Here is a 25,493-nt window from a genome sequence, read left to right as displayed (position 1 = left end):
TGAATTGCAAGGATGTTGGAACCTCAGTTGGATAGTTGACGCGTCCCGAAACGGTTTGGCGTTCGCTTAACTATTAACTTTTCTTCAATATACCAAGATATTTTAGGAATCCAACTAAACTATTAAAAAATGATGTGATAGAATTTTTGTGCTCCTCTAAAATTTAATATACAATAAACGAAAATAATTTTTCAATCTCATAAATAATTGATAAGTGATAAGTAAATGTGAATTATTAAAAAAAAAAAACTTAAAAATGATTAAAGGACATAAAACGAGTTTACAATATCCGGTTTGCGGAAGTATGTACGCCAATTTATTGACCATAAGGTAAATTAAAATAATTCCTGTATTCTTATTCATTTATCTCCATCCCCTCTCTCTCTTAACCCACCCTAACTACAACAACAACAAAAATATTTCCAACCTAATTATGTATTCCGTAAAAACAAAAATCCCGCCCATTTGCTTGAGTAAAAAGTCCTTTGGGGGCGACCGACGACGACGACGACAAATCCCCGTCGTCATCGCTGGTAATCGTCGTCATGCAATCTGCTGAAATCACGTTTGGTCAATTTCGCATGCAGGACACGTTGTGATTAATTGCTCAATAAAAGGTACCAGGGTGGGGCTGGTGGTGGCCAGCACAAAACACTCTCTCCCCGAGCGAGATCCTTGTAGGGACTACAATATAACAAGGAAGTCTAAGAAAGCATCGCAACAATACACCATTGGACCGAAGGGAGGGAAAGGAAAGGCAAAAAAAACATAACATAAAACAAATTGATTCAATGTCCTTGCCAAACATCTTGGGATAAGAAAAGCGATTCTCTTTTTTCTTTATCTTGTATCTTCTCTGATATACCAGACAGCCTGGCAGGAGTAAGAAATAGATGAATGAAGAAAAAAAAAATGAAAGAAAAAAAAAAGGACTCCATCGTAATCATGATTAATTGCAGGATAAATGAGTGCAGTTTTCTGCTCGCGCTGCGAAAGAAAGAGTATCCTCCTAAATAATTTACTCCCAAGTGTGGCGCGCACAGGATATAATGTCCTCATTCCTTTTTCTTGGACTTTTGGTCTAAACTTTCTTTGCACATTACCCGATTGACTTTGAGGCGGATTGCGGTGGTGGTATGGCAGATGACTGCTGCCGGCGTGTAAAGTTACTCACTTGCACTTTGTGTGTGTTGGCTGTTGCTGCTGCTGCCACTGTGGCTCTCCGGCTGCTGGTGCAGAGTCATATCCTTTTAGGACCAAATAAGTTTCACTTCACAACGTCTTTTCTTTTTTCTATCATTTTTTTTTTTTTTTGCTTGAGGCGAAAAGTAAATCCTGTGATGGAAAATTTTTCCTTCCTAGGTTTTTGGGATGAATGAAAATTTCCTGAAAGTTTTCTTCGCACTTCATAAAGTTTGCTTGGACTTGGACTATTCTCTTTTACTTTTCCATCATCATTTTCGTCCTGCTTTCATATTGCTTCCTTTTTTTTTATTTTTTTTAGATCCTGAACAAAGTGCACGCTTTAATCAGCTGATTGTCTACGTACGTTTGCCATTGTTTTTTTCTTTTTTTTTTTTAATTTGTTGTTGTTTTTTTTTTCAATTGGATTTTTTTTTTTATGTCTAGGACCATTTAACATCGTCATGACAGAGTAACTTCACCATCATCTATCTCAAACTTCTAGCTTTTCATTCTTTATCTGTTTTTTTTTCTTTTATTTGTTTTTTTTTTTTTTGCTCTTGTTCGTTTTGCTTTCTATCTGCAAAAATGTAAGCGAAATTCATTCTAAAAAGAAGATTAATTAAGAAAAATATGAAAATTGTTTTTGATTCATTACTCGAAGTTGTATTTTTTTTCTTCTTCCTTCTTCTTTATGAAATGCTGAGAAAATAGCTTTTTTTGGTTTAAGTTTTTTGAAGGAGAGTCTTGCGAAAAAGATAGAAGGTTTTAATTTTGTAGAAGTTTTTTTTTTTTGGAATATCAGCATCGTAAATCTGATTTAGTAGAGGAAAAGCAAAAAAAGAACAACAACAAAATAATAGCACTTGCGGCATCAAAATCACTCTTAATTTAGTCCTTTTTAAAAGTTTATTTTTTCTTCGTATTTATTTCAGTTCAAAAAGTCATTAGCAACAAAATTTACTATCAGATGGGACTTATCATATTTATTGTACCTTTTTCTATTTTTTATTTAGTGCCTCCAATTTCCAATTAACTGATTTATTTTTAAAATTCCTTGGTGGTTAAAAAAATATTCCATATTTCAGGTATTGTTAATTTAGGAAAAAAAAAATAAACAAAAAACCTTTTTTGACTTAATTGACCTGAATTGGATATTAAAAAATAAATTCAACAAGAATTGGGTCATTGAATTATTGAATTTTTCCAAAAATAGCCCCTTGCAATTTCTTTTAAAAAAATAATAAGATCCTACAATGTTTGCCTATTTCTCTTCTATTCTAACTTGTAGTCATGGAGTTTTTTTGAGAGTTGGGTAAGAAAAGTAAGTCAATGATTTATATGTGTACCTATATCGAAATTAGGTACTACAAAATGTAAGTACACATTAATTTTTTTTTCCATTAATTTTTGTTTTCTATTTCGATAAACAAAAATTATTGGTTGTGTTTGCTTTGGATTGTGATAATTTAGAGAAAAATTTTGACTCTACAACTAAATGATTTTGACAGTTATCAAAAATGATATTGTCTTACTATTAAGTAAACAATTAATTACGGATCTCTATGGCGTATGTGTAACTTTTTTTCTAATAAATATTTATGAAAATCTTTATTTGCCCTTTAAAGATTTGTGAGAAAGTTTTTTTTTTTTAATATAGTTCTGATTTTGAACTGTTAATCCAACCAATTTAAGGTGATTTTAGCTTTTTACAAACAAATATTTTTTTGTTGATCAAAAGGTGCCATGAAATATAACACCGAATTTCAAAATTCGGATTTATTGCACTTGACAATGGGCGAAATTTTAACGGGTCCCAATTTAAAAATCAGGCAAAAATTGTTTTTCCAACAATTAAAAGTTATAATAATTTCAAAGGCTTTTGATAAAGTTTGGCATCAAGTTATTCTATTAAAGTTGTGAACTATTGATACCGATGGATTAACTCTAATGGATTAGCTATTAAAAATGGTTTTGTGCACAAGTCGGTTAACGTGATAACGCAGTAAGAAAAAATTGATGAAAAATTGCATACTTTTATGAATTGAAGTAAATTACAGAATTATCACTATTTTTTAAAATACAAAGGAGTTAATTGAAAAAAAAAATGTTTTAAATACTAAGCGGGCTTTAGGTCGTTATTGAATTTTTTTAAGTCTTCGTCGATGTTTCGAACATGTTTAAGTTCTTCTTCGGGGCTCTAAAAGTTGTAAAAAATCAAAAAAATCTAATAAATACAAGAATCAAATGTACCTACTTCGGGCCATTTTTTTTTTTCACTATTGCTTAACTTGAAGCAAACTTTCGAGTTTGCCAACTTGAGAGTTGACTTTAACTCGAGAGCCTAAACGCAAGTTGTAATGTCTTTTAATTCACTAATCATTATTTTCTCAACTCTCCAGTTGAAGATCTAAATTTGGTCAACTTCAAGTTTGAAAAATATCCCTGTTATATTTATTAAAATCTGTCTTTTATTTAAATTAAAATTTGAAACAGCCAACAAAATTTTGACAGAAAAATGAAAAAAACAAAATCTGAAGCAAACTCTCATGTTTAGTTGGGAAACTTCTACTTTTTAGGGAAGTTGAGGAAACTGCAAGTTGATTAACTCTCGAGTTTAAAATCAAAAGTTGAAAATGTCAACTTGAAGTGAATAAAACCAAATTCGGAAGTTGAGGATCAAAATCCTCAAGTTATGTTCAACTCCGAGTGAAAAAAATGGACCTTACTGTATTCTATCTATATATTGAATTTTAAGAGTTTTCTTAAAATTATTTGTTTTATTTTTGGATGCTTTCTTTAATTTGAAAATTCTACTAAATTCAAAGTCTTGAAAAAGACGTTTTAAATCTTCAAAATTTCAAAATACATACATACATACACAAAATTATTTGACAGTAAACTCAAAATTTGTTATCAAATCTAGCCTACAGAATCAAATTTAACCCAAAATGCCTCTTGTAACAAATTGACTATAAATATTGCTGAGCCACAATCTGGTCTTTTATTAACAGTATTTTCTGTATCTAAGATATCGAGCATTTCTAGCAACATTCTTTTATTATAGTGTGCTCAGTCTGTAAAATATCTACGTTATTGAAATATGGTCTATGTTTTTCATTCAAACAAGGCAAAGCTAAAGCTGTTTTTTTTTTTGTGAATTCAAACTGTTTATATCAGCTGATCTATGACCAGCTTTGATTCTTAAGTTTTTGAATTGAAGTTCCTACATAAACTGAACAAAAATTTTTTGTTCCATCCCCTAAACATTTTATCTTATAGACAATATTTGATTTCTTATTTTTGGCCTTTTTTGCCTTTTAAGTTTAAAAACAATAAAGTTTTGAAAATATTTTATTTATTTTAAAAATTTGATAGTAGGAAGTGTGTCCATAATTATTTTTATGTTTTTTTTTTATGAAAGATAATATCACTGACATTCAATACACTTTTAATAAAATTTTTGGCCGTATTAATAATAACATGATTAGGCTTTTTAGAAAATTATAAGACGTTCTGTTGATTGATTGGTTTTTTTTATACTCATCAATCGATTATTTTTTCTTATAACCAGAACATCAAGATTTGAAAATGCTCAATTATTTTCAAACTCAGCTGTAAACTGAATTTTCGAATGAAAAGAATTTAAGGTTTCCTTTGAATTTTACCAAAAACAAGCTTAAATTAATATATCTGCTAATATTAGAGAAGCAGGACTACCAATTGAAACTCCTTGTTTTTGTTGATAAAATATTTTATCAAATTCCAAATAATTGTTAAATAACACAAAATCGGAAGATTTTGGTAATTTTATCCCAACTTAAGGAAAAATAATAACCGATTGTTATTTGATTGGTATAAAAAACCAACATCTTCGTCTTATCTACAAATTTTAATTCCAAACAACCTAAACCAACAAATAATGCCCATGACACATATTTTCTGATTATCATGGGGTGAATATTCAGCAGAAAATCACTTGGGAAGGACATTTCATTCGGGTTGGGGTCAAAATTCTGCCGGGAACAAAATTCTTTTGTCAAAATTCTGCTTTCAAAATTCTGCTTTACAAAATTCTGCTTTCAAAATTCTGCTTTTCAAAATTCTGATTTTCAAAATTCTGCTTTTCATAATTCGTTTTTCAAAATTCTGCAAAAAATTAAAAAAGGGTTTGGGAAATGTTCAAAAGCGCGCACTTTTTAACATTTTCAAAAACCTTTTTTAATTTTTTGCAAAATTCTGTAAAATCATCTTCTTGAAAAATTATCTGTTTATTTGATTACTTACCTACATAATTTGCATTCTTTGAATGTATATTAATTTTTGTTTTATAAATGAATAAATTTGAAAATATTAAGAAAAGGTTTTGAATACTAAACATTTCCGAAAATAATTCAAAATTTTTTAATTTGTCATATAAAGATGAATATTTAAAAATTTTAATAAGAAAAGGAATATCTTGTATCAAACAACATCGGTTCCAATAAGTTATAGATTTTATTTGAAAGAAAGTCAGTCTATGCATTTTAAAAAATATTTGCGACACTTAAACAAAAAAATTTAGGAAAGTGCCAATGTTGAATTACATTAATAAGGTGTATTTTTCTTTAGTCAGCGCATATGCTATAAAAAAAAACAGAATTGGCAGAATTTTTTTGTTCAAGTATAATGCTGGCAGAATTTTGAAAAGCAGAATTTTAAAAAGCAGAATTTTAAAAAGCAGAATTTTGAAAAGCAGAATAGAAAAAAAGCAGAATTTTGAAAAACAGAATTTTCTTTAAAAAAGCAGAATTTTGAAAAGCAGAATTTTGAAGCCAGAATTTTGACCCGATCCCATTTCATTCAACTATCATAGGTTGCTCTAGGAACGCCCTTATATCCACAATAAAAATAATAAAAAATTTTAAAATCAAAAATCTTTTTTAAAACATTTTGTTATTAACATAATTTGTAAAATTAATCAGAGAAGAAAAAATACAAAATTGAAACTATTTTCAAATGTATTTACGTGGTTCTCTTTCCAATTCAGAATATTCTTTCAGCAAAAACCAAACTAACTTTTCAGTGACACTTTGTCGCACTTGTCAAGTGAAATAAATTCTCTTAAAGAAATAAAAAAAAAAAAACATTACAAAAAAATGTAACAAGTGGGGAAAAAAAATCTGAAAAAATTTTAATAAACCAAAAAAAAGAAGAAAAGAATGAACAATACAAGAGAAAACGAATATGCAACCAAAGGAATTCTAAATCATGGTTTCTACCCAAGCCATAATTGTTGTTCTAGCACTGTGAAACAGTAGTCGAGTCGAGTCGAGTGTATCTGTGCACATTTTTCTGTCATCCATTTTTATTTTTTTTTTTTTTTTTGCTCACTTTTGAACACAGTCCTTTTGAATTGGCTTGTTGAATTCTCTCTTCCTAGAATTGTTCTTTTCTCGTAGTTAACCAAAAGGTGGGAGGAGAGAAACAGGAAGTGAAAAAAAGGCCAATCATAAAAAGTTGCAAAAGGATAACATGGTCACACTATAATATGCGACCTTACCTTACTTGAATATCCCCCTTCAACTATAGGTACTATAGAATTGCGCCACTATATACTGTTGTAAGGGTCCTGATCCTTCAAAAGAATTATATAAAATAAAAGAAGCAATAATAACAGACAGGAAGACTGCTGCACAAGCACACAGGACACTGTCGAAAACGATAGAGTCACGTGTTGCCATTTAAGTGCGGACGTGCAAAATGAGCCATTTACAGTCGAATATCCTTGTGGAGAGTACCTACCACATCACACCCAAATCCTCATCACCTTTATATCATCCACCCACAAAGTTAACACACAAACAAAGGGTTGACGGCGGCGGCAGTCTCGACACTGGTTGGCAACAAAATTATACCAAAGCGGTGTCATACCACGAAATATGCTTTAACCAGCAATTGTGTTCTGGCAATGGGATATCCACAAGAACCCAGAAAAAAAAAAATTGTCCTTACTATAATGGGGAATGGAGTAAATTCAGCCCCAAGGAGATTCGAAAGGATGCGGATATAAATGGATGATGACGACGACAACGATGCTAAAGGACGACCGACGACGACGGCAAAGAAGAGCGCGAGAGAGAAGTGCGGTGATGGTACAATAAAAAACGATGCCATACAATTTTTACGAATTTCAATTTCGCCTCGCTTAATTGCACCCAAGACCGCAATCTTTTCAACTTTTAGCACTCCATTTAGGAAGAGCTATTTTCCAACAAGAGAGGCTGGTAGTTTGGTTTGAAAGAAGTTAACAAAAAAAAAGTGGCAAGGTAATGGTGTATGTCTCCGGCATAAATGAAGACAGAGACTGGAAATTGGACCTAACTTAAGAGACAGGTTGGGAGTGTGAGTTGGAGGACCAACCTTCTGTATCAGGAGTTTTTTTTTATGAGAGTGCTGTGATTTAAGACTGGCTTCATGTGGCCGCGAATAGCACTTCTTGAAAAAAATATGGTCACATTGAAACAGGCGATTCAATTTCAATTTTTATTGCGGCAAGTAGCAGTATCGGCATTATGTTGGCGAGAAAGGAAGATGAGAAAGTGCTTATTGGTGTTTTATTCTTTTAAAAGGAGTATCGGCAGGCGACACATCTGTTGCATTATTGTTATTAATCGAGTAAGGTGGATTATTGCAGGTTATCTTTTTAACTATACTTTAAAGTAAATCTAGATTCAAGTACCACTTAAAAAAAATTAAAAAGGTCATAGTTTTATGCTTGTGGGAAGTGGACTTAATAATGACTACAACCTCCAAGGCTTGAAGACAAATAAAGGGTTTCACTTTACAAATCCTTCATCGGTACAAAAACACTTTAACGTGCGAGCGCTTTCAAAAAACAATAAGCTCATTAAGGGTCATTTGCTGAAACGAAACTTAAATATTTAAGTAAAACATAAACTCTTATTCTCTGCTTTTTCCTCTGCGTAAACTGTCACATAAGATTTTATGTAGAACTTAAATTCTTAAGTTTCGTTTCAGCAAACGGCTCTAAAAGAAACTCCGAAACTCCCTAGCTTATTGTGCAGTTAAAATAAAGAATCTACTATAGACAAAAATCACATAGATTTCTCAAAATTCTCCGAAAATACCACATCTAAAAGTTATCCAAAAGTGGTTTATGAAGCATTTGAGTCTTTGTGCTTCTCTTAAAAATCTTTTAGATTTGTTGGTCGTCAAGGTATATTAAAATAATCTCATTAGAACAAGGCATACAAAAGCTGAACCTGGAAGTTGGTAAAATGCTTCCTATTAAATTTATACTTATTAAAATTTTACAAAATTTTCCAATAATTAAGTTTTTTGAAGTGAAAACTTCTTTAGTATCGTAGTGATTTGAAACAAGATGAAACGAAAAAGCGACACGAAAAATCAATTGATCATAACTTTTTTGTTTTAATAGATAGATGAATGAAATTTATACAGTAGTAATTAAATAAAATATGATTGTGAAAAAATTCAATTAATTAACACGTTATATCTTTTGATCTAGAACACATTACAAATTTATTTAACTTCGATACGCATGCTGATAATATTACATTTCATTTAATATATCACACATAACGGTATGTGCTCTACAAGTTATATAATCTTAAATTGAAAAACTTGAAAAATACCTCAAAACAATTGTGAAGATTTGTTGCCTATGACCAGCCAGCAGTAGAGGAAGTACCGTAATCTCAGTTTGAAATTTCGACATGGTTGGCTTAGAAAAATTCTTACTTTTTTTGTAGGCATGGTAGGAATATGATTGAAGCGTCATATAAAAGGTGAAATAATAATGATAAAAAATATATAAAAGGTTGTCTTTTAAAAAATGGATTTAATAGCGTTAGAAGAGAAGAGATATTGATTGTTTTGCTTTTTTTTTATGAAAACTAATTGGGTTAAAAAAATTCTAGCTCTTTTTGTAGTTGTTGTATAGTCATTGTCAATATAAATATTTTGAGCTGAAATAATAAGCTTTCAGATGTTATAAAATTTATTGTAGGTTGTCATATAAAAAAAGTGATGGAATAAAAAAAAGTTATTTTTTTTCGATTTTTTTAAAATGATTTTTAAGGTTTCACTTCAATCACGTGTGAATTGCACACATGTGTCGACTATTATTTTTATATAAAAAATATTTTCAAAATTGCAGCATATGACAATCATTTGATTTTATTAAACTAAATATGTTCGTATTTTGTATTTTTTTACATTTCTTATCAAAATTTCGTAAATAATCTAATCGGGTACAAAATGAACAGTTTCGAAACTGTATTTCATTTTTAATGGCTTACCTATTTATTTTTAAGTTTGTTTGAAAATTTTTTATACATAAAAATCAATTTTTTCTTCAAAACGCTTCAACAAATTTTGAAATTTGTTTTCTTAAATATTTGTAATACAAAAATTAAAATTGCATAGCTACTTGGTTTAAAAAGATAAAATCAAGAATCGAAACAAAGCGACAAAGCCAGAAAATTTCCCCATAAGTTTTCAGAATCAGAATCACCTCAGAAATAAGTGGGTTTTGTTTGTGTGTAGTGCACACTTTGGGACACATACAAAAAAAAAAAAAAATTACTGCTTCGAGCTTAAAAAAATCACTAATTTTTAATACGTTTTTTGTAAACAATCTCAATTTTAATTAAAAATTTCCCAAAATTGCCTACATCAATGTTTTTAATATCTAACCTGCATATAATTTTACATATAAATTTCGAATTTGAAAAATTTTCTTGTCATTCAATCGAAAATAAATTTTTCGGTTAAAAGTAGAAACTCTTCATCAAAGTCATGCATTGTTGAATTGCAAATTTATTTTCGTTCAGATGACAGATTTGCAGTAATTTCAATTGCATTTCATTTTTTTTTCTTCATTTTTTAAATATAAAAAAAAATCAAACTTTCCAAAAAAATAAATAAATCTGATGTCCTTATCTCTTTGGTTACTACGTATTCAGTTTTTTTTTTTTTTTTTGTATTTTATTCGTTACAAACCAAAAAACTCTATTAAAACGGAAAAGGATACAACCAGATGATTACCAGACGTACATGTGTGGTCACTCACTAATCGAATTGTCCCCCGAAAATTGGTTGTGTTCAACGAAAAAGCCTTAAAAACAGAACAGTTGAAAAAAGGAAAACCTATGTCTGTCTATATTATATGAATGTCCTGTTTTACTATATCAAAAAAGCTCAAAGTGAACACAAGCTGTGTTCGGTGCAATGGCACTAATGAAATCACCGGAAATGTTATTTACAAGCGTTTCTGGTTCAGGGACAATTATATTTTTGTCCGTTCAAATATATTCGTGTATGTGAAGAAGTGTATATGAGAGTGACATTCAAATTCCAATGAAACTGTCATGTTTGCCTGATTATTATACCAATTTGCATTTATAATTTTTTTTTTTTTTTTCATTTTTTTAACAAGACAATATTATGGAGTCAGTGGATAGTACGTATATTTTCACTCTTTCGTGATGTTGAAGTTAAAAAATATTGGTTAAAGAATAAATGTATTCGGTCTACAAAATTGTGGAGATCCATGGAAGGATGGAGATTTGCAACAAACGTAAGGGTGAAGACTGTTAGAACTCAGAACCATTTCAAAAAATGCTTATCAGAAGTGTTTTGAGAATTGAAAACAGCGTTAGTACTTCGAGCTTCATCGTAAACTCCTGGAGTGATTTTCTTCAAACTTAATACACTTACTAGCAGAAAAAAAAAAACGGAATCAAATCAATTCGTAAAAAATATTAAAAACAAAAATTTCAATTTATAAAAATCTTTTTGTTCAAAGTCTCATGGTCTCATTTTAAAGCTTGAATTTTTTGCTTTGAATCGTTGGTAAAAACATAAAAATGCATACAATAGTATTAGCGCTATCTGTCAATAAATTGCACTTAATTCTTTTTTTTAATGTTTCAATTACAGTCTTTTTCCTCACATACTTCATTTATGTTGATTGAATCTCTATAACGATTTTGATTAAAACTTTTGTACGTTATTAACGGTTTTTGATTTATGAATTTCTCGTAAATGACAAAGGCGACTTTGACCAAAATTTTTCCACAGAAACATTAGTGTTAACGTTATATACATTTTTTTTACTTAATTTAAAAAAAACACATTTTTGGATTTTTCAAAAATTAAAAAAAAATTTTTTTTTTGAAAAATCAATGTTTTGAAAATGTGCTAAATGCTAATGAATTTTATCAATATTTCGTTTCTATGTGTTAAATACTATGTTCTTAAAAATGGCATGTACCAACTTTTTTTTTTTTTTTTTTGAAAAATGTTAGAAAATTTGCATACCTACTTACATAAAAAAAAACTATTTTTTAAAAAACGGCTCCAACTATTTTTTTTTTTTTCTAAAAATTCCTTTTTATACAGTAAATCAAATGGCATACTTGATTTTGTGTAAAAGATCATTTAAAATGGTGTTTAATTAATTATAAAAACAGATTTTATTTTTTTTTAACTCCTTAAAAATATCAAAATTTAAATTTTCCCTGGCGATTTTGTTCAATAAAAAGCTTAGCTACTTTTACCATGAGAGCATGTAATTACGTTCGAACCCAGTCGTGCATTTTATTCTTTCTTCATCAAAGATCCAAAATATTTCATCAAATTTAAAAACTTGACCTCATTTATTTTGTTCTCATTAAAACCTTGAAGCAGTGAAACAAAAAAAATGTAAGAAATCAAACAAATAGAAATCCAATCAAAAACTCTAAGCCATTTTGCTCACCCCCACCACACTTACAACAGTTCACCGAAAAAAGGGTTAAAATTTAAATTTTCTCATAAACAAGTGCTGCCGTAATACAGTTACCGTCTTCGTTATTCTTATTTCATACTTTTATTTTGAAATTTTCATAACAATCATTTCCTGCCATAACAATTTTTTGGATAACGGGACAACGCCTTTCGACAAAGAATGGCCCAAAAAAAAAAATATACAAAAATCTAAAAAGGAAATATCCTTAGGGTATACAACTTTTTAAGGTTGATGGTAGAGCATCATTATTTTGGTCTTCCAACCAAAAGAAAAAGAGATAGAAGAGAAAACAAAACAAAAAAATATGTTTACTACCCAAAATTACACCACTTGTCCAACACCGTTCGCTATAAATTTCACCCTTTAAACGTTTTTTCTTTAAAATCTTTAAACATTACAGAAGGAATGAAAAAAAAATCGATCGGCGGTGGTGTTCAAGAGGAATTTTTCAAGTACGTCAGTTGAATGATACATCGGAATTTCTACCTCCACCACTCGTTGCCTCCAGGGAAAAAAACCAGCAGTCCATCAAATAAAAAAACAATAATAAGAACTTAAACACAAATTGGAACTCGAAAAAAATCTTCAAAAATACAAACGATTTGGGTATCACCTATACACTCTCGTTCATCATTCATTTGCCAAATAATGAAGTCATCGCTAGCAAAAGGAGCTCTCTCTCTTTTTTTTCCAGGAAAGTTTTACTTATCCTTTTTTTGTTGGTTGTTGGGGGAGAAAAGAAGATCCAAGTTGAAAATGAAAATGAAAATGAACCCTCTACCCGGTTGTCCTTCCGCCCTTTTTTTTTTTGCCTCATCTTTCTAGGATCCTTAGTTACTTCTTCGACTTTATTTGGCAAAAAGGAAGAAAAAACAGAGACAAGCGAATATATAAGAAAAGTTAGCGAATGGCTAATTTAAATTCCGCTGAGGATACCAAGAGGGTCGAGGGATATTAATTACAAAAGCCATTCATTAATTTTAATTGCATTACATTGGGTCAAGTACCCGTACTCCGTCGCCGCCGCCGCCACCACCATTGGCCATAAATATTGGTGGACATCATTGCGCCACCAGAAGGCAAGCTAACAAACAAACAAACAAATGGTGAATGTTGGCAGCATCAGCAACATCGTAGGACTTCTTAACTCGAGACTTTGGCGAAAGGATATTTTTCCGCTTGATTCCTTGATTGTGGGTGCTTTAGCCTTTTATAATGAAGATGCTTTAGGGCATTGTAGTTGTTGTTGTTGTGATAAAGTGTTGTAGATATATGGGAGCTGAAAACTCGTTTTCTTTTTTTTTTATTGACTATGTCACTTTTGCCTGTCGTGATGGAGGATTGCTGAGAAATGAAATCGCTGCCGGTTATTTAAAACACAAACACAGTGGGGTCCTCAAAAATTAATGCGATTAGACTGCAAAGATATAAAATTGAAATCAGAGAACTTCCAAGGAATCATAAAAACAATTCTTTTCGTTGAAGTGATGAATTCAACGTTTAGTCTATTTCTTCACAGGATGTATACAGGGTGTCCCATAGCAACCACTACAGAAAAAAAAATTAAGTTTCTGAAAAGTTTCTAAGTTGAAAAACTTATGACGCAAATTTTCCTGTTTTAGCTTCGTTTTCGAGTTATAGATGTTTTTATATAAAGTTTTAATTATATTCGAGATCTTTATAAATTACAACAAAACCAGTAAAACCGTTTTGTTTTGAACTTCTGACTTCTTTACAAAAATGACTCATCCAATTTCAACGAATACAAGTATTCGGAAGCTAAAATGATAATAAAATTATGCATTTCTCATAGAAATTTTGAAATTTTTTACATTGATGATCAGGTCACATCGATGATAGGTACAATAAAGAAAAAATTTCGGTTTTGCATTCATAGTAGTCGCCCATTTTCTGAGTATGCTAGAATTTTGAAGCTTGGTAGAACGGTATAGCTGGTAGTTTATACAAAAGAACAATTTTAAAATTAGAGATTCTGATCTCAGAGGGTGTGGCACAGAGTGTTACCATTGCAACCATTTTTTGACAAAGGCTCAACGAAAAAGCTGACCATTTTTTTTTATTAAAAATGGCGACACCAAAATGTCGGACAGAATAAACGTTTAAATTTTTTTTTTAAATAATGTATAAGCAAGAAATTTGGCTAAATTCATATCATAAACTGTTCGTATTCAATGACAAAAAAAAATTTTAAAAACAAAACCCAAAAAACGCTTAATAGTGGAGTTACTAAAGCAAATTATTAGGGAACCCGACCGAACAGCTCTGATTTTGACGATTTTATATAGATTAAAAATATATAGATTAAAAATTGCCGATGTATTGTTTTTTAAAACTAAAATTAATTTTTTTTTGAACAAAACCATTTTTTTGCTTAAATTTCATAAAACAAATGATAGCAAAAGATTTTCTAGGTAATTTAGGGAAAAAAAAAATATATGGGAGTAAGGGCCAATCTTCCATCGTTTAAACGATAAATGCAATTTTCTCACAAACTGACTTCAAACACAAAAAAAAATATTTTGAACACAACGGCAACACCTACAATATTTTTTTCTGGGTTTTCTGGGTTTTTAAAAACCCAGAATCTCATTTCTTAATAAAAAATTTAAATCTACTAAATTTAATCAAGAGTTTTTGAAAGAATAGTCCTCAACTCAAAATTTTGGAAAAAAAAAAACGTTATTAAAAAATTTTATATGGCTTTTTTTCAAACTTTTTCGTAGTAAAATATGAATTTATTTAAAACAAATTTTTGGCCATAAATACACTGTGCTTGAAAATGCAATTTTTTTTACCGACAGATGGCGCTCTTATCTACCAAAGATAATTCGAGTATACTGAACACGATGGTGTCCTTAGTTTTTGAAAGCTGGCTCAGTTAAAAAATAGTCATTTTACTGATAAAATATCTTCTACAAACAGTAATTCTACTAAAAGACCATATATATTTGGTCTATAAACGTCGATATAAAACTAATAAATGCCAAATTTATATGGGCCTTTTCGTTGATTTTGGATTTAAAACAGAAAATTTCAAAGGCCAAAATATTTCTTAACTGAGCCAACTTTGAAAAACTAAGGACGCCATCGTGTTCAGTATTCTCGAATTATCTTTAGTAGATAGGAGCGCCATCTGTAGGTTTATTGAACTAGCACAGTGATATTATCAGTTCAATTCAGAAGAGGAAAAGGTAATATATAACAGTTTTGAAAAAAAAAATATAAAAACTTTGATAAAAACAGAATTTTTGCATTGCAATAATTAATTTTCTCAAAGATTTTGGAAAATAAGAACTTTAGACTTTTGCTTTTTAACACTCAACAATAAGTGCCCAAAAAAATTTGAAAAATAATAAAATTTCTTAGACAATCTTTTGGCATCAATTAATTTATAAAATTTAAGAAAAATTTTTGAAAAAAAAATTTTTTTGTTCACAAAAATCTTCAATTAAATTTAAAAAATCAAAACGGCAACACCGGCAATTTTTAATCTAAAGACTTTAACCTATTTTTCATTACCGACGTTTGAAAAAAAATATCATCAACATCTAAGCTGTTCGGCCGGGTTCCCTAATATGTATTGCCATTTTTTGAGCTTTAATTACTCTACTATAACTGTTTTTTTTTTTTTAGTTAGCACAAGTTTGACATCTCTCTTATTTATTTACACAAAAATTGACTATTTTAGGGGTATATTGTTGCCAACTATGTTTTAACGTAAAGATTCAAAGAACACGATAAAGTGAAAAATCAGAAATGGTAACGGAGTTACGAATAACAGAGTTACGCTCGACAGAGTTACGGCCGTCAAAGTAACGCGAAACCGAAGTTACGAAAAACTAGAGTTACGAATTCTAAAGTTATGTTAAGATATGACATGTGATTTTTGGGTTGGCAACAATTGCAACAACAGTTCACCACACCAAAATAACGTCTGTAAAAACAAGGGGTGGTTTGGTTATTATTTTAATATAAATATAAACAAAGTGGGTATTACAAAATACGCTATGAATAATTATATTAATTAATAGAAAAAAAAAATACGTATTTGCAATATTAGTTGGACAAATAAGAAGTTAAATTCAATTATGTCCCCCAAACTTACATAAGTATACTCATGTTTTTTTTTTCTATTCATAACTTTAGAATTCGTAACTCAAGTTTTTCGTTACTTCGGTTTCGCGTAACTTTGACGCTCGTAACTCTGTCGCCCGTAACTCTGGTATTCGTAACTTCGTCGGTTTCCCGAAAAATCACAATGATCAATATAACGGAGATTTTATTTTTTCTATCTAACACAAATGTTTCTGAAATTGGTCCTTAAACAATAAAATATATTCATATTTTCCTCATTTTGAGATTATCCCCATTTTCGTGAATGTCCTTCTATCTATTAGAAGTATTAGAACAGTTTTCTTGATGTCTGACATTCTAAACGAGACGACCAATTTCAATTAATTTTTTTTATGTAAACTCAATTTACTTACTTTAATATTAAAATTAAGAAAAATTTTCCAAAAAATTATTTTTGTTTTTTTTTTTAAAAAGAGTGCAATTTTTATTTGTTTGATAAATCAGTTTTTTTTTTTTTGCAAAACCGTCCAATGAGTTTTAGTGACAATTTGTTTTTATATGTCGATGAGATATTTAAAAAAAAATTCCACCAAAAATAACATAAGTTCAAGTACGTGCAACCCAGTCGTGCATTAATTTTTACTTGCTATAAAGGTACTTTATATCAAGTTATGCATTCGTACAAAAAAAAAAGTTGAGATAACATTTTTCCATGACATTAAGATGATAGAGAATGCTAAAAAAGTGGGTCCAGGAAGTCCGTCTGTCTGTCTGTCTGTATAAGGAACTAGAGCCTAAACGGATGGACCGATTGACTCCAAACTTGCTATGTAGCAGTTTTTGGAGACTCTCCAGAGGGATTTTTGGAATTAATTTTTTTGGACCAAAAATAACGGTACCTGTCATACAAAAATTTCGGAAAAGTTTAATTTCACGAAAACGGCTCCAACGATTTTGTTAAAAAAAATTCAAATGTTAGTTTTTAAACAAGGTCTATCTTTTTAAGAAAAAAATTTTTTTTGAAAATCATTATTAACGGTACCTGCCATAGGACCGCTTTTTTCAAATCGGATTTTCTGCAAAACTGCATATTGTATTTCAACGAAATTTTTTATACAAAAGCATTTACATACTTTTAATACAGGCCAAAAATAAAATTTTGAAAAAAATAAATTTTGTATTTTTAAAAAAATTTTGAAAATTTTTTTTTGAAAAATCCAATTTTCGAAAACGGGACATTGAATTTTTTTGAAATTTTGTTTTTAGATGTTGATAAGTGATTTCTACAAAATAAAAAAAATAGTTTTTTAAAAAACGGCTCTAACGATTTAAAAAAATTTTTTTTTCTAAAAATGCACCTTAATATATCAAATAAAACTGCGTACTTGTTTTGTGGGGCGATTTGATTTCAGATATTGTTTTATTTTTTTGAAAAATGAATTTTATTTTTTTTTATTTGTTTTTTTTTTATGTTTTTATATACCTACATTTCCCAAGTTTCTATATAAAAAGTCTTAAGAACTTAAGCAACTTGAACTCTAAGAGCAAGTTCGTGCGACCCAGTCGTGCATTTTATTTTTTTCTGAATTCGAAGACCAAGTGAACAAAATGTTTTCATTCAAATAAGCTCGATTTGAAACTAGACGACAAGAATAAGAGCCTGTTTTTTTTTCAAAAATGCATATCTTTTTTTCGAAGTGCTACTTAACAATTAAACTGAGTTTCGCAAGTACATACTAGTGTCTCTTATTGATAATTGTTTTTTTTTTAAAGATCTTTAATCATGGTCTTGAAAGAAAGGGCAACCTCGTCGTAATTTTTTTTTTTAATTTTAACTGAAACCTCTAATTGACAGAGAATTCTTCAAGGGAGTATTATAGTGGTACTCAACTTCTCAACTTCGATGTAAAATTTTGTTGCCTAAAGGATATATGTAGATTAAAAATACTTTATCAATCAAAATTCGATGTAATTAGTTTCAGCTAATTAGGAATTAAAATCAAATTAAGTTGTAAATTTCCAATGAATCTTTAAATTTTTGGTTTATGACAACTTTATAAAAGCGCTTTGAGCTAAATTTACTTCTACTTCACATTGTTTTGGTTTTTTGTGCTTTGTAAGTAGTTTCTTGTTGATAAGTTTTCTAGAACCAAAGTTAGATTCGTTTCACAGTGTAAGGGGTTTGTCAATTGACTTTCTTTAGACAATGTTTTTTTTTTTTTGTTTGAAATTATTGAGGGTAGCAATTTTTACCTCTACAAATTTAACGTTACTATACTTTCTGATATGACTGTATACCCATTTTTTTTTCAACATTTTTTTTCTACTGTAAGATCATCCAGACTGAACTCTATTTCATAAGCTAACTGGCTTTAGAGTTAGTTTTGTTTTATAATTTTTTTTTTTTCATCCCAAACACCAAGAACAAAAAAAGAAATTTCCTCTGATTGTCCTTTCATTAAAGTTCCAACGGGTTTCATTTTAAATACGACCCGAAAGAAGACTGACATAAACAAAAAACAAAAAAATAAAATTAAACAACAAACAAAAAAAAAAAACTTTTCCCTCCCACCTCAGTAATTCTGGGTGGAGGAGAACTCCTTTAAGGACTCGAGGTCGTCTTCTAAAATTTACTGACGTCCGGGTGAGAGTGCTGGGATACTTCTTTTTCTTCAAATTACTTTTCCGTCGAGCGGAAGAAGAACCCAGGTGGATGTGAAGGAATTGGTAGAAGGATGCTTTTGCGTCTCGGCGAACGAACGAAGAAGGTACCCAAAAGACTGATGGTGAAATAAGTCTCGTTAATGGTACAGCGCCTGTCAGTCGGGGAGGAATTAATGAAAAATTTATTGGAATCGAAAAGGAGAGGTCCTTTCTGATGGCATAATTTCCAATGAAGAAGGATTCACCTTTAACACGATTTTCATTCATTTTTTGGCTTTAAATTAAAAAGTAAAAAAAAAAAAAATGAAATTACAAAATCTTTATATAGACATCATGAGAGAAATACCTACTAAACCCCTCTGATTTTGACTTATACCATCGATAAGCCTTCAATAAATGTAATAATAATTACATCCTTGAAAGGATGAGCCGATTGAAACATCTCTTTTCATTTTGCCTTTAGGGAAGATTTTTTGGGTCCTACTCTAGTACCTTGGGGATTACGATATCTCATACACACATACATATATCCTGTGTGTGCCATGATGGTGGTGTATCATTATTGTGTCGAATATCACCCTCATATCCTTGATGGCAAGAGCAAAGGTGATTCACTGAGAATTTTCTTTTTTCTTCTTCTTTTCAACTGTTGTTGGTTTGATATATCTTTTTTGGAGAATGAGAAAAAATAAATCCGAGGAAATCTCGTATCGTTGAATCCACTTTTGCGTGATTGGGCTTTTGGGTTCACGCTTCCGAATGTTGCGTGTTTCTTTTTTCATTTTTTTTTTTTTTTTTTTTTTAGGTTTCAATGACAAATGCTTGATCAGAGATGTCACTTGGAAGTGATATGAATATTGGATAATTCGATTCAGTCAAATGGTATCACATCAGAAAGAACATTTTTTTGTCTGTGGTTTTGATATAATAGGGAAGAGGAGGGATAAAGTTTTTTAAGAAGTTTACTTTCTGACTTAATAATATAGGTACCTGAAATGTAATGGGAGTGGTCAGTTACACTCAATTTAAGCGTTTATATATTTTAGATCAACATTCTTAAAAAAAAATTATCATAAAAATACATTTTTGTTTAATTTTTTTTATTTCAGCTTCAACTTTAAAAGATAATAACAACTAAAATGTGAGTAAACTTTTAAACTGATAAAACTATGTATTTACAAATTTTAACTTAAATAAATGCATTTTATTTTCTATTGGATTGGGGTCAAAATTCTGCCGGGGTCCAAATTCTCTTGTCAAAATTTTGCTTTTAAAATTCTGCTTTTCAAAATTCTGCTAAAATTCTGCTTTTCATAATTCTGTTTTACAAAATTCTGCAAAAAGCGCGCGTTTTTTTAACACTTTCCGAACCCTTTTTAATTTTTTGCAGAATTCTGTAAAACCACCTTCTCTCAAAATGTTCTGCTTATTTTCTTACTTACTTACATACTTTGTAATTTTTGTAGGTATGCATATTAATTATTTGTTTGAAAAATCAATAAATTTGAGAATATTAAGAAAGTGGTTTTAATATTACATATTTTCAAAAAATAATTGATTTATTAATTTATCAAATAAAAATGGATATTCAAAAAAATTAATTAAAAAAAGAATATTTTGTATCATACAACATTGTTTCTAATATGTAGTTGAAAGAAAGTTATTCTATGAATTTAAAAAAATATTTGCTACAGTTTAACAAAAAATCTTTGCTTAGAAAAGTACTAATGTTGAATTACATTAATGAAGTGTATTTTTCTTTAGCAATCATAAGCTATAAAAAAACCGGAATTTTTTTGTTCAAATATATGCTGGCAGAATTTTGAAAGCAGAATTTTGAAAGACAGAATAGAAAAAAAGCTGAGTTTTGAAAAACAGATTTTTTTGTTAAAGAAGCAGAATTTTGAAAACCAGCATTTTGGTCCCTCTTCTAGTCAATGCGCAACTTTAAAGACTTTTCTCTACGAAAGTTGTGTTTTAAGGAATAAATTCTGAAAATAACTTAAATTTAAGAGTTTTTTAACTACTTGCCACATTGTGAGAAAAAAATGTATCGTTAGAAGCATCATGCTTGATCGTTGGTTATAATTTAGATATCTTAAGTTTTCTTATATTGCGCCATTGAGGAGTAACGAGTAAGGCTCATGAACTAAAATTTATATTTTTAAAGTTATACTTCTTTTCCGGCGTTTGAAACAGAGTTAAAATTTACATTTTGACAAAAAATGTCAAAGGGATTAACTAGTGACCTTAACACCATCTAGTTCTTGTTGTTATGGTGTGAACCTACTTAGTTTCTGTGAGTGAGAAGTATCATTTTAACAAGTGTACAGTACACACACTTTTTGTTCGTGTATAGTGGATCTGCTTATAACATGAGCACAATTAAAACGCTTCAAATACAATATCTCATTTGTTAAATGATCATAAGTACTTTAGAAGTTATGAGCTCACTAGACTGATTCAAAAAATATTTTATTTTTTTTATTAAAAGTTATATCGAAAATATTATTGAAAAAAAAATCTGTAAAAGTTACAGCAATAAATTGACGGTCAAACTTCATAACCTCGTAAGTCGTTTTTGCAAGTTTTTCAGAAATCAAAAAACAATATGTTGTGTTTCTTGATTTTGTATGGGATATATCAATACGAGCTTTTGAATTTCGTCATTCCTGAAAAATGTTCAAAACAACATTGTTGAACTGAATATACCAAAAGATAGCTCTGAATTTTCTGATTAATAATATTTTTTTCGAATTTTTCGACTTACGAGGTTATGAAGTTTAACCGTCGAAATATTGATATTAAGTATACTCCCGCATTGCAAATTTCAATTTCGCATATGATTTGGGAAAGATTAAATATTTTAGGTACATATATTAGGCCGTTCGTTATTTTTGAATCAAGTTCATAAGTGCAAAAACTGTTTCTAAATAATACAAAAAAATTCCCCTAATTGTTTTAGATTTTTATTTTGACGCTAGATGGCACCCCAAAAGGGTTAAAGGTTTTTCTCATTTGAAATAGGTATATGTTGACTTATGAGGCCATATTTTTAGATATAGCCTTATTGTACAAATTTTTGATGAGATTCTTTTCTAACATCCTTTTCAAAAAGATATAAACCATTTTTCTAGGACCAGGGGTTTAGTCAGGACATGCATGTCTTTTTTGGGTTTTATTTTATTTTTCATTCTACTCATAAATATGCTTGTTTAAGTAAAATATGCTTGGTTTAATAAACCCAAAAAAGACATGAATGTCCTGACTAAACCCCTGGTCCTAGAAAAATGGTTTATACCTTTTTGAAAAGGGTGTTTAATATAGAAAAAAAAACTCATCAAAAATGTGTATACAATTAGGCTATATCTAAAAAAATGGCCTCATAAGTCAACATATACCTATTTCAAATGAGAAAAAACTTGAACCCTCTTAAAAATCCGAAAAAAATAGGGGATTTTTTTTATTATTTAGAAACAGAAACAAAAAACCTAAATAACGAACGCCCTAATATAATATAACATTGAACGCTCTACAAAAAAGCTCATTAAAATTAAAAAAAAAAACCGCATCGAAAAATTATTAAAAATAGCTTTTATTTAAAAAAAAAAAAATAATTGGAATGTATTGAAAAATAAATTTTGTTATTGTAGGCTTTAAGCCTACAATAAAAAAAAAACTATTTTAGATATACGAAAAGTCACCTAATTTATAAAAGAACTAGCTGACCCGGCGGACTTCGTTCCGCCATTTCTTGTATTTATTTCTATTTTCGACTTTGTAATTTGTCATAATTCATAATACAAAAAGGAAATCAAAACTTGAAAAGTTCGTCCAATTAATTTAAAAATATTCACTTTTAAAATTTAAAAAAAAGTGGCCTATGTTAAAAACGTTTTTTAAGTTTTTTAATTTACCATTGTAAAGCTTGTAGTTAATGTAGCGTTATGTGTGATATATCAAATGAAAGGTAATATTATCAGGATGCTCAATAAAGATAAATCAAATTTTTGTAAGCTCCAGATCAAAAGATGTAACGTGTTGAAAAATAGAGTTTTATTTTACAGATATTTCAAATTTGTCATTACAAAATTAACTGAAACTTTGTACAAATATAGTCTTGCCTATTATCTATCTACACTGTAAATTTCATTCATTTATCTATTGAAGAAAAAAAGATAAAAATAAAAAACTGTTAAAAACGGCCAAAAAACTTGGGACAAAAAAAAATTATTTTTCCCGTTATTCGGTCAAAAATCGATTTAAAAATTCAAAAGTTTGTACATGCATGCGCATGATTAAAACCTATACTTCCTATAAATTTGAGATTTTTTGCAGACTTTTAAAAATTCCAAAAAAATAAAAGACTACTCAAAAATGTCCCTAAAAATTAGGTTGTTTTTCAAAAATTTTTATTTAAAAATACAGGGCCTATGAAAAAAATCCATTTTAGACCCCTAATTTTTTTTTTATTATCTTTCTCATGGTGTAACTCAAATTTCTGTGCAAAATTTTGCGTACCTCTAATTAGTCTTTTGTCGAAGGTCTATGACTGCAAAAAAACCCTCATAAACTTGGTTTTGAAATTTTTTTGAATTTTTTCAATACCTTTTTTAACTATTGAATAAATTTGTCTATCATTTAAAAAAAAAGTAAACTCTCTACGACTTACCGTTTAGAAAATAGCCTCTTTTTTCAATGTCGTGTTACCCCTATTTACCCTATAAAATCTTGATTTTTTTTTGCCTTAAACCTTCTCCTCTTATGCCTCTTTGATTTCAAAAAAAAATTAAGAAAATGAGTCAGTCTGTGTGGCCGGGTAGCGAACGTACACAAAACCAAACTTTAATATATATAATAGATGTACATATTAAAAAATTCTAATACGATAGAATTAGGAATTTAAAAATTGGAATAAAATGAAAAACAATTGCATTTTATGTCTTAGAGTTGAATAGCTTCGAAACGAAGCGGTTTATCAAAAAATTTAATCAGAGCTTTTTTTGTAGAGCTTTCAATTTTATACAAGAAATTGCTTAAAGTCTAGCCTTTTTTAATAAACCATTCAAAATCAAAATCTTTTCCTATGCAAATTATATTGGAAATTGAAATTTTCAATGCGGCAGTACTTAATATTAATATTAAGGTCTGTAACTTTTACATATTTTTTGTTCCATCATTTCCAACAATAATTTCGATATAATTTTGCACAATAAAAATACAATTTTTTTTTAATCAGTCCAAATTGCTCACATGTATAACGGTTAAATACAAAACTTTCTTGTTGACCAAAAAATCAAAATTTAAAGTATTTAAAGTGTTATACAAACTAGAAACCAGACTACCTATAAATTGAAAGCAGCTGGAATAGAAGTAATTAACATTTTCGTCTTTTTTTTACAGAAGCTAAAAGTTTGTCTAAAAAAAATCAATACTGCTGTCCCGTTATGTAAAATCAATAATTTCCTATATAAAATCCATTTTAATTTTGAAGGAAGAACTTCTATTTCAGGTCAAAGTAAATGAATTGTAAGCCCCCAATAAAACCTTAATAAACTCCACCTTATCACACTCCCATTTTTATAAATAAAATTAAACTTGATCCCCCAATCATTGTTAATTTGCATTCATTTCTAACTGATGAATATATTTCTCTGTTTCTCTCATTCAATTGCTATTAAGATTAAGCTCCTGAAAAAATAATCAAAAATCAAAATTTTCTTCAATTAAATTGAAGGCCCTTTGAAAAAAAAAAAACAAAATTTCTGATACTTGTAAGCACAATAATTGTGTCTGTGTTATACCATCTCTAACTTTGCTACTCCCCATTTTCTATATTCCCAGCCACTGTTTGTTCAAAAAAAAAAAAAATCTTTTGCGGGCTTAAATGTATACTTCACCGCCGCCAATAAATTTAACCAAATTTCTTGCAGATACCCTTCGGTTATGCTGTAGTATACCATTCTGTCACTCGATTCGAACCTGCCTCTTTGTGCTCATAATCCAGGTGCTTATCTGCATAAATCAATAACAGAAACGTTCACTGTCATCGTGGTCCTCTTCAAAGCGAGGGGGGAGAAGAGGAAAAGAAGCGTCATCATCATCATCGTCGTCGTCTTTTACCATCTACCTACCATCATCTTACCTGGAGGAGAAACAATTTAATCGACATCCGTGTTGTAGAGTATACACAACACACACAGAGGGCTCATTCCAATCGGCAAGCCCTTTTCGTTTGCTTTATACGCGCCTTAACTTGCTTTTACCATCAATTGCCTTTAAGGATGTGTCCTCTTCATCTTTATATAGAAGAAGTAGAGCGCCCCCCCTCACCAATATGGCGGGTGGCGGCGGTAGATGACAGCAGCCAAGCAAAAGCAAAATAAATTCCTTTTACACTGCCATCAATGTCATTATCCTTATTTTTCGAGAGGGGCCCACAAAATAAGAGTAAAAATACCCCCCTTCCCCTCACTCTGGCTCATCTTCATATTCGCCGAGTTCAAGTCGTTTTTTTTTTTTTCCTCAACGATGGTTATATTTATTTTTTTTCGGTTTTTTTTTTTTTTTGTTTAAGAAAAATAAGAACACAAGTTGCGTGTATCTTCAAAGATATAGACATCTCGTAGAAGCACTTTAATCTTTGCTTTCATACCACACTCGCTTGCTTACAAAGGAGAGAGGACCAGGACCTCTTGCGGGTGGTGCAACAAGTATCCTTACGTGTACGTAATTT

At 29.7% G+C, this 25,493-nt stretch overlaps 1 long non-coding RNA gene across 1 annotated transcript in view; it reads left to right on the top strand.

The window, feature by feature from the left end:
- The first annotated feature begins 250 nt into the window (after window positions 1–250).
- LOC129908503 (uncharacterized) overlaps window positions 251–25,493 on the top strand; it is a 65,088-nt gene continuing 39,845 nt past the window's right edge. Inside the window, exons 1-2 of the long non-coding RNA XR_008771290.1 lie at window positions 251–330; window positions 19,867–19,898. This is a non-coding gene — a long non-coding RNA (uncharacterized LOC129908503). The remainder of the gene's footprint in view (window positions 331–19,866; window positions 19,899–25,493) is intronic.

Source organism: Episyrphus balteatus, chromosome 2 (genome assembly GCF_945859705.1).
Source record: "Episyrphus balteatus chromosome 2, idEpiBalt1.1, whole genome shotgun sequence".
NCBI lineage: Eukaryota > Metazoa > Arthropoda > Insecta > Diptera > Syrphidae > Episyrphus > Episyrphus balteatus.
This window is presented reverse-complemented; position numbering and strand designations above follow the sequence as displayed.